General features: G+C 37.2%; 1 long non-coding RNA gene across 1 annotated transcript; it reads right to left on the bottom strand.

The window, feature by feature from the left end:
• Positions 1 to 2,072: 2,072 nt before the first annotated feature.
• LOC125356419 lies at positions 2,073 to 2,608 on the bottom strand. Its single transcript, XR_007211889.1, has 2 exons — positions 2,150 to 2,608; positions 2,073 to 2,119 (listed from the first exon to the last, which is right to left on the bottom strand). It is a non-coding gene; the product is annotated as an uncharacterized LOC125356419 (long non-coding RNA).
• Positions 2,609 to 10,687: the final 8,079 nt, after the last annotated feature.

The following is a 10,687-nucleotide window of genomic DNA, read 5'->3' on the forward strand; positions in this document are numbered from 1 at the left end:
ATTTCTCAGTTTCTGGAGATTTTTCTTTTTCAGTTTCTGTTTTTTTTGTTTTTTTTTTGGCCAGTCCTGGGCCTTGGACTCAGGGCCTGAGCACTGTCCCTGGCTTCTTCCCGCTCAAGGCTAGCACTCTGCCACTTGAGCCACAGCGCCGCTTCTGGCCGTTTTCTGTATATGTGGTGCTGGGGAATCGAACCTAGGGCCTCGTGTATCCGAGGCAGGCACTCTTGCCACTAGGCTATATCCCCAGCCCTTAAAGTTTCTGTTTTTACAAAGGAGATTTAAATAATTTAGGACAGTCTTCTGTATAAATCTACAGTCTTGTAGGTTTATAAAAAAGTAGTAAACCTGAAATATGAAAAAAAAATTGAGAATTTCATTAGCAAACTGAAATGAAAAGATTGCTATTTCATAATTTTTTTTCTGAGGTATACAAAATTTCAAGCAAAGAGTAAACAGTAGGTATAAATACTTATTCCAAATGTTCATAGAGACAGTTATTGATGATTAATGTAAGTGCTTGTTTAGGCAGAACTGATATGAAGTAATGAGAAGTACTTTTTTTTTTTTTTTTTTTTTCTGGCCAGTCCTGGGCCTTGGACTCAGGGCCTGAGCACTGTCCCTGGCTTCTTCCCGCTCAAGGCTAGCACTCTGCCACTTGAGCCACAGCGCTGCTTCTGGCCGTTTTCTGTATATGTGGTGCTGGGGAATCGAACCTAGGGCCTCGTGTATCCGAGGCAGGCACTCTTGCCACTAGGCTATATCCCCAGCCCGAGAGAAGTACTTTTCATAGAACAAATGGCTTTTATCCTGAATTGTTCAGGAAGGGAAAGAGTCAGGCAGAAAAATACAAGAAGATTAAAAAAAAAGTTAATACAACAGAAATACAAAGAATCATAAGAGACTACAAACAAGTTGTATGTCAATGAAGTACATAACCTAAAAGAAATGGATCACTTCCTAGATACATACAACCTACCAAGATCATATCGTTGAGAAAAATGAAATCTGGACAGACCAATCATGAATTAAGATTAAGTGAGAAATAGTCATCCATTTAAAATAAGTAAAAAGCCTAGTACTTGGTGAATTCTATCATACAAAGAAGATGCAATACCAATGTTCCTCAGATTTTTCCAAAGAAATTGAAGAGAAATACCTACTTCCTAAACATTTTACAAGGCTATTGTCACTCTGATACCAAAGCCAGACAACATTACTATAAAAGAACTTCAGACTATTGTCTGATTAACATAAATGGAAAAAAAAATTGGGGGGGGGGAGGGGTAGTATTTGGGTTTGAACTCAAGGCTTTGAACTTGCTAGGCAAACAATATACAGCTAAGCCATATATCTAGTCTGGAAAAAACTACTGAAAAACCAAGTTCAACAGCACATTAAAAAGATGAAAATGTGGTATACTGTACATAGTTATGAAAAGAAAATCCTGCCATTTCTAACAACATAGAGGAACCTGGAAAGACATTGTGTGAAGTGAAAAAAGGCACAGAAAAACAGAAACTTCATAATTATTTACATGTGGCATCTAAAAATGTTGAATTCAAAGAAGCCTAGAGTAGAATGATTGGTCATTCTCTGGGCTACTTGTAGGGTTGGGGGCAGATGGTAAGGACTTAGGAAATATTGATCAAAGGATACAAAATTTCATGTCAGTTAAAAATGTAAAAAAAACAAACAAACCCAAAAACAAAAACAGTTTGATTTCAATTTCTCCCTCTCATGTTGTCTTCTCTCCCTTTTCTCATCATGTGAGAACACAGAGCAGCCATCTGTAAACCAGAAGAGCGCTAAGAACCCAACCATACTTGCACTCCAGGACTTCTACTGTAAAATAACTTTCTGTTGTATAAGTCAAACAAGTTTTTAAAATCACTTCACTTCTCTAAAATTACCATTTCAAAGGAAAGTTTCACATACAAGAATATGTAGCTACAGAATTCCATAAAATATGCCTAATGATTTCTAAGAAATGCTCGGAGCATTTCCTTGTTAAGGAAAATACTATAAATATTAAGAAAATATGGCTGATATTTAAAAGTCAAATAAGATTTTAGCAAGGGTTTTAGAATTCTTTCCATTTATTGCATTACTAAAAAAATCACTATACACACACAAAAAAAGAAAAAATCACTATACAAAGATGCTACAAAGGTCATGAAATGTTCTGTACAATAAAAGGCATATTTTTATTTTGAAATACCGGTACATTTTAATACAAAGCTTAACTTTAAACAGCTAAACAGGCATGATAACTTTGAAAAGCCCACCTTTTCCCCAGTAACTCCATATTCATTCGTTATTAAGTATCTAAAATAAAATTTTGCTATTCTGCTACAATCTGTATTCATTATAGACAATGTGATTGATTGTGTTGCTGTGGCTGGTCTTAAACTCCTGGGCTTAGATTACCTTCTTTCCTCATGCCCAAATGCTGGGATATAGGCATGTGCCACCACACTCAGCTTACCAACAGTTTGTTTTCTTTTTAAACAAATTATCTTTAAGTAGTCATACAAAAGGATTTCAATTTATTGTGTCAATTTATGAGTACAATGTATCCTGATCAATGTCATGCCTTCCATCATTTACCAACAGTATTAAGTACATACTTCATTATCCCAAACCTGAACTATGTAAGTGACCAACAGTATCAGCTAATTACCCAGTAAAAAACATCAAGTGTTGTCACTAAGTCTCCTGACTTGCAATTCCACAGTGCATCCGAAAATATACTTATCTCTATTTTTTTTACATTTTATGGAAAGCAGTGTTTTTAATTATTATTTTTACTTAAAGGTTCTCAATTCTTTTTTCATTATTATTGTAAAGGTGATGTACAGAGGGGTTATAATAAGTCAGGTAATGAGTACATGTTTTTTTGAATATGTCACCCCTTCCCTCGCTTTCTCCCTGTTTTTACCTTCTGACGGCCCCACAGGTTGTATAGTTCATTTTCAGCATTAGTGTCTGGTATTATTGCTGCATTTGTTCACCCTTAGTCCCACCATTTCTCCCCTCTTAACCTCCCCAAAACAGATAAACTTGCATACAAAGGTACAGAAAACAAAAATGGTGACAAAGGAGGGGGGAAAACCCTTTGGGTTCCATTTATTGCAGTTCATTTCAATAAATACCATTTTATATGATGATAAGCACATAGCTATTGAGTCTCTATGAACCTTTCCTAAGAATATCCTCTATTGGTCTCACTGTGTGAATGTCTATAGTCCTGTGTTATTTATAACGTCCAAGCATATTTTTTTGTCTTTTACCATCCAATGTGTTTACTTGTAGACTTATAGGCACATTCTATTTGGAACAAATGAGGGAGACCATGCAACCTATGTTTGGGTCTGGCTTAATACTTTTTTCCAAGTCTTTCCACATCCTTACTAATAGTACCATATTCTTTCTGATGAAAGCATAGAATTCCATTGTGTATATATACCACATCTTCTTGATCCATTTATCCAACTCTATTACAAAACTATAATAATAAAAATTGCTTGATACTGGTACAAGAATAGGACAAAGGATCAATGGAACAGAACAGAAGGCTAGAAATGAACTCACACACTGGTAGTCAACCTAATATTTGGTAAAGGAGCAAAAAACACAGGCTGAAAGAAAGATAGCCTCTTCAACAAATGCTAACTGGCAGAATTGGCTATAGACATACAGAAAACTGAAGCTAGATCCTTATCTATCCTTATAATTCTAAATGGATCAAAGACCTCAATGTAAGGTCAAACATATACCATGAATATATTATAGGAAGTGGTAGGGGAAACACTAGGGCTCCTAGGCATGGGTCAAAACTTCCTAAGATCCAGAATCACAACAAATCAAAGAACATGGCACTGCATCAAACTGAACAATTTGCGCATGGCAAAGAGCATAGCAAGATAAATAGCCCACAGAATGGGAAAAGATTTTTACAGCTATGCATCAGACTAGGGCCTCATATCTAAAATATATTTAGAGGTCAAAAAATTAAAACCCCCTCAAACCCTCAAAGAAACAACTACCCAATTAACATATGGGCTAAAGAGTTAGAGACTTCTCAGAAGAAGATATAAGAAGAGCTTAATAGACATGAAGAACTTCAACATCTCTGGCCATAAACGCAAATCAAAACAACATGCCTATTATTAAGAAAACTAACAATAACAGATGCTGGTGGGTATGTGGTTAAAAGGGAATGCTACTACACTATTGGTAGGAATGTAAACATGTTCAACCACTCTGGAAAGCAGCACTCCTAGACATACATCCAACAGACCACAAACAAGGCCACACTAAAGCTACCAGCACAACCATGTTCATTGCAGCTTTGTTTACCATAGCCAAGATATGGAAGCAATGTTTTTATTAGGCAATAAAGATTAAGGAGAAAATGGGAAAAGTGGAATTCAATGAATGTTTTACCAAAAAGCTTTATGTAATATCCCTGGAAACTCAATTTATTAAAGAACCAACCTTTTATGCTAATTGTTATATATTTTTACGCACATAATGAGTTTTACCTAATCCTTTGAACTTGTAGAACGTTTAGGATTAAAGTATTACATTTTTTTAAATCATTTTAGCAGATGGTATGTATCTTAGAGCTATATTTAGAACAGAACAATTTTTTAAAGATACCTTGTTTATTAATTTTTTTGGTCTATTTTGGGTTATTTTTTGGTCTTCACATACATGAGATGTGCAGGTATGATACTTTTAAGATTTGACATACTACTGTTAAACTTGTGCCTTAGCTATATTCTATCATGTTCTAGCTAAAATATTAATTTGGATATACAACTTATTTATCACTACCTATGCAGCTTATAATGATGAGTAACATATTTTTTATATATGTGATAAAAAGAACACTCTAATTTCTCATCTTTCGTAATCAATTTATAAAGATAAAACAAATGGAAGCCTTTCAAGTGCATGTCATTAGAATCAAACCACTCCCAACTCAAAATCAATCAACTTTGGCAAAGCAACTGAGTGCCACAGAATTTAAAAAGTGAAGTCATTAGCTGACACTTTCAATAGGAAATAGTTTTGAAAAAGAGGCCCAAAGAAGGTTCTCCAGGGGGCTGGGGATATAGCCTAGTGGCAAGAGTGCCTGCCTCGGATACACGAGGCCCTGGGTTCGATTCCCCAGCACCACATATACAGAAAATGGCCAGAAGCGGCGCTGTGGCTCAAGTGGCAGAGTGCCAGCCTTGAGCGGGAAGAAGCCAGGGACGGTGCTAGGGCCCTGAGTCCAAGGCCCAGGACTGGCCAAAAAAAAAAAAAAAAAAAAAAAAAGAAGGTTCTCCAGATCTGGACAATAAAACCAAACTCATCTCAGGTTTTTTAATAAAGCATCTAATTCATAGTATTTGTTTCTACTGGGCATAAGATAACAAGAAATAATGCTGGGACTAGAGAATAATTGGGTCACATGATATACACAGCTGTCAGTTTATTTTAGCTGATTAGCACTATACAATTTATAGTATTTCTTAGATGTTATTCTATTTAGTACAAAGCACCCTGTGAGGTAGGTAGACTGGCTATCTACAGCTCCTTTAATTATCTAAAAGAAGTCCCTAGTCTTTATATTTTTCTATGCTGTTTAACAGCAAGTGTTCAGTAAATCAGTCTGTAACACGTAGGCAGTCTAAATCACTAATTCTCAGTTGCTCTCAACATGGTAAGTACAGCTAGTTTTTCTGGAGCATTAGGTTAAAAATTGGCAGCCCAGCTGTTCAAACTAGGATTGTGAGAAGAGGGGGCCAGTTAGAAAATTTAAAGGCCATTAAGATAGTAGGTTCTGATGATAGAAATCTAAACAGTGGCTTAGAAGTACAGCTTGGGAAAGGGCATGAAGGAAATTTCATTAAAATGGTGGTTATAGATGTTTATATATGCAAAAATTCCTCAAAGTGTACCACTTCATGCAGTTGACCTTATTTATATGTTAGCCCTCAAAAAATGATAAATTTGACATCAAGAGTTTAATTTCACTGACCTCTCATTTCCTGTACCTAACCAATGCTTTATGCATTAGACATTTAAAAATGTGATATATGATTTATTACATGAATATTGGAATATCAACAGAGGTATTGGAATGTCAAAGAAATGCATTAGATAAAGAGGTTGAACCTACCACAGGAGAGATCAAGAGACACCAGGGCTAAGAAATATTCCTCATAACTAAAATTCCTACTCATTATACTAGTAGAGCTACTTTCAGTCTCAAGGGGATGTGGTATGGCTTTTACAAAGAAAGGGAGGTTGGTACTGGTGGCCCATGGCTTAATCCTAGCTACTAAGAATGCTGAGATCTGAGGATCATGGTTTGAAGCCAGCCTGGGTACAAAAGTCAGTAAGACTCTTTGTCTCCAATTAGCCAGCAAAAAGCCAGAAGTGGAGCTGTGGTTCAAGTGACAGAGTGACAGCCCCCCCTCCCCCAAGCCAAATTCCAGTACCTGAGTACTTGTGTGTACACACACATATACACACACAGGCAGTAGGCCAAGAAGAGAAGTGTATTTGACACAAAAAAGTCATCTTGGCATCACTGCTTTTTCTTCCAGGTTAAGTATTTTCCCTTTAAGAACTATATTCTTGTCCAGTTTTATATTCAAACCTTCCTAATAAACAGCTACCATTTATTCAGCATCATCTATGTCAGGGACTGTACTAGGTATGGGAGTCTGGGAAGAGTGAGGCAAGACCCTAATTGTAATCCAGTGAGTGAGAGAAGACTAATATGGGCACATGCACAGCTGCGTCTCAACTAGAGATGGGACCAAGACTCAGAGAGAAGCCTGGGATTAAAGGCTATATGATCTCTGGCCAGGTGTCAGTGGCTCGTTCCTGTAATCCTAGAGACTCAGAAGGCTGAGATCTCAGGATTATGGTTTGGAATACAGCCTGGGCCAGAAAGTCTATGAGATTCTTATCTCCAGTTTACAGAAAGACAGAGAGAGAGGAGAGAGAGAGAGAGAAAGAGAGAGAGAGAGAGAGGCTGTAACTCCAAGTGGTACAGCACTGGCCTTGAGCAAAAAAAAAAAAAAAAGGTCCAGGGACAATGCCCAAGTCCTGAGTTCAAGCCCCAGGACCAGCAGCAAAAAAACGCCCCCAAAACCCAAAAAACCAAAACCCAAACAAAACAACAACAACAACAAAGAGTAAAGGCTAAGTGGTCTAGTTGTACAAGAGTAGAGCCAGAATGGGTAACGTGTACTAAGCCCGAGAGAAAATATTTTTTTTTGAAGGAATAAGGGAAATAAGGTGTTTTAAATTGGAGCATATGGAAAAGATTTATTGGAGGGGAAAATGAAGACTCTTACTTAGTAAGAATGAAGATGAATTTTTTTGGAAGCAGATTCAAAAGGACTAATTGTAATGGTGAGGAAGATTTAAACATAATTTTGAGATTCCTATTAAATATCTGGGGTGGTAGGGGATTTTTAGAGTTTCATATTTGCTAGGCCACAGCTCTACTACATGAACCATACCACCAGTCCTTTGCCTTTAGCTTATTTTTCAGATAGGGTTTCACATTTTTGCCTGGGCTGGCTTCAGACTACAATCCTCTTACCTTTGCCTCCCAGGTAATTTGGAGTAGCTGAAAGTATAGGTGTGTACCACCTGTATTTGAGATGGGTCTCACTATATTTTACTCAGGGCTTGAACTGTGATCCTCCTATTTCCACTTCCTGAATCAAATACAACTTCATTTGACTGAAATGATTCATGTAATTTTATGGTTTGATTGGACATCAAATAAGTGAAATAACACATTGATTCTACCTAGGATTGTGTTCAGTGTTTTGAGTATGTTCAAACTATAAGATAAACTAGATATTTAGTACATTATTAGCATCAAAATTCAATCACAATTATTATTGCCAAAATGCTACTTCTATTTTGCCACTGGGATTATTTTGCTTCCAAACAATTTATATTATTATTATAAATACTGGACTTCAATGTACATGACTCTAATAAAAACCAAATGTCAATAGTAATCAAAATGTAAAATCACAAACATCTAGTAATTATAGCTACTCTTTCAAAAAATAAAAGTTTTATTGGTAATACCTGGAATGTTCAATAAATATTTACTGAGTATTTAATATGAGGCAGACAATATTTTACAACTAGAGATTCAACAGTAAACAAAACAAGTTTTTTGCCCTTATGGAGCTTCTATTCCAGTGAACAAAATCAGATCATAATTAAATGTAGTAAACCTACAGAAAGAAAGAAGGCCAGGGAATGGTGCTATTTATTCAAGATAGGCCTTGATTAGTTAACAGCTGACTGAGATCTAAAGGATGACAGAGAGAGTATACTGTGTATATATCTGGTTTTGATTTTGTTTTTTGCCAGTCCTGGGCCTTCAACTCAGGGCCTGAGCACTGTCCCTGGCTTCTTTTTGCTCAAGGCTAGCACTCAGCCACTTGGGCCACAGCACCATTTCTGGCTGTTTTCTATATATATGGTGCTAGGGAATCGAACCCAGGGCTTCATGTATATGAGGCAAGCACTCTTGCCACTAGGCCATATTCCCAGCCCCCTGTGTATATATCTAGGAAACGAACATTTCTGCCAGAGAATACCAAGAACAAAGAATCTAAGACAAAAATGTACATGGTGGGGCTAGGAATGTGGCTTAGCCGTAAAGTGCTTGCCTTGCACACATGAAGCCCTGGGTTCGATTCCTCAGCACCACATAAACAGAAAAGGCCCGAAGTGGCTCAAGTAATAGAGTGTTAGCCTTGAGCAAAAGAGATCAGGGACAGTGCTCAGGCCCTGAGTTCAAGCCCCAGGACTGGCAAAAAATAAAAATAAATGCACATGGTATTTGGAAAAGGAACACTAAGGTCAGAGTGCTTTGAGTCAGTTTCATGAGGAGAAAGGAAAAGGTAGTACATAAGGTAGGGTAGGAAGTCTAGGCCTGCTAATTCTAAGGGCATGACCTTTACTCTGAATGAGATGGGGAATCACCTGGGTAGTTTTGAGTAAATGAGGTCAAATTTTTTTTTCAAAATAATTACTCTGGTTGTTATGAACTGAGAGAGCACAGGATATAAGGAAGGTTTTTGGAGGCTATAGCACTAATCCTGGAAAGAGATGAGGTGGCTTGGGGTTAACAGTAGAAGCCAAAAGAGGTGGTCAGCTTTGGATATATTAGGGACTACTGGGTGTACTGATGGACTGGACAGAGGAAATGTAAGAAAAAATCATCAAGATTTTTGCATGAGCGACTAGAAGCATGGCATTGCCATTTACTGAGTTGGAGGAAGAAGGAAGGAGAAGCAAGTTAGGGAAGGAAGGTCAAAACTTATGTTTGAGTAGGTTGAGTGTGAGCTTTAGTTAGATTTCTTGCTAGAGATGTTAAATAGGCAGTTTTAAGAGATCACAGGGAGTGAGGGAATACAAGAAGTCCATGGAAACTTCTTCGTGAAAAATGGGTGCAACTTTAAAGATAAGGGCTTAAATAGTATAAAACCTCCCATACACAAAAGCTCACTTCAACTGCCTTCTGCCCAACTAAGCATTTAAAGAAGTTTTGATTTACATATAAATCTAAGAAATCCCAAGAGGCCTGAGAAAACCCCGTAGGGGTCAGCTTGGCCTAAGGGCCTCAAAAATAATAAATTTATTTTTCCAATGGCACAGCCATTACAAGTTTACCTTAACTGACATTTGCTTGAAAGCAAATATGAGTTAACTCATTTAACTAGGAATATATTAATACATTATAAAAGTATTTTTTTTAATCAGGAAATACTAGACCTTAACTTTACCATTCTCTTCAAAATCTGTCTGATGACAACAGAAATTCTTAGAAATCACATCACATATGGTTATCAGGTCAGATCTTTCAAAAGAAGAAATAACATTAAAATTCTTGTAAGTTTCTTTTTGGGGGCAGTACTGGGGTTTGAGCTCATCAAGGCCTTTTGCTTAATAGATAGGTACTGTCTCTCAAGCCACACTTCCAGTCCTCTTTGCTCTTGTTATGTTTCAAATTGGGTCTTACTTTTTGCCTAGGCCAGCCTGGATTATGAATCTCCTACCTGTGCTTCCTCATGTTGCTGGGGATGGCAGGTGGGCACCTGTGTGCCTGGAAGTCATGCTTCCTCTGTAAGTTGAGACAACAAGAGTGCATCACCACTGTATCTAAACATAGGTTGAAATAGTCTTGGGAACTTCTTGTTTCCCAAGCTGTTCTCAACTCATAATCCTCTAATCTCTGTTTACCAAGTAGGCTTTGACAAATGGGCCTGTCTTAAGTGTCTATTTTAAAATATTTTTCAATTTTGTATCCTAAATATCTAAAGTTTTATATTTCTCTGAACAAAAATTCTGGAACTCTCAAAAGCAAACAAATAGAATTCTGTACATTTTTCCTCAGATAAATACAAAACGCTGCACAAAATGACTGGACATTAAAAAGATTAAAACCCTGCAAGTTTTGCCAAACACTGGTGGTTCATACCCATAATCCTAGCTATGCAGGAAGCTGGGATCTGAAAACCCAGGTACAAAACCAGCCTGGGCAGACAAATCCTCAAGACTCTCATCTCCAATCAACCAACAAAACGCTAGAACTGGAGGAATGGCTCAAGTGGTAGAGGGCCAGCTGTGAGCAAAAAAGCTGAGG

Source organism: Perognathus longimembris, chromosome 8, assembly GCF_023159225.1.
Source record: "Perognathus longimembris pacificus isolate PPM17 chromosome 8, ASM2315922v1, whole genome shotgun sequence".
NCBI classification, from domain to species: Eukaryota; Metazoa; Chordata; class Mammalia; order Rodentia; family Heteromyidae; genus Perognathus; species Perognathus longimembris.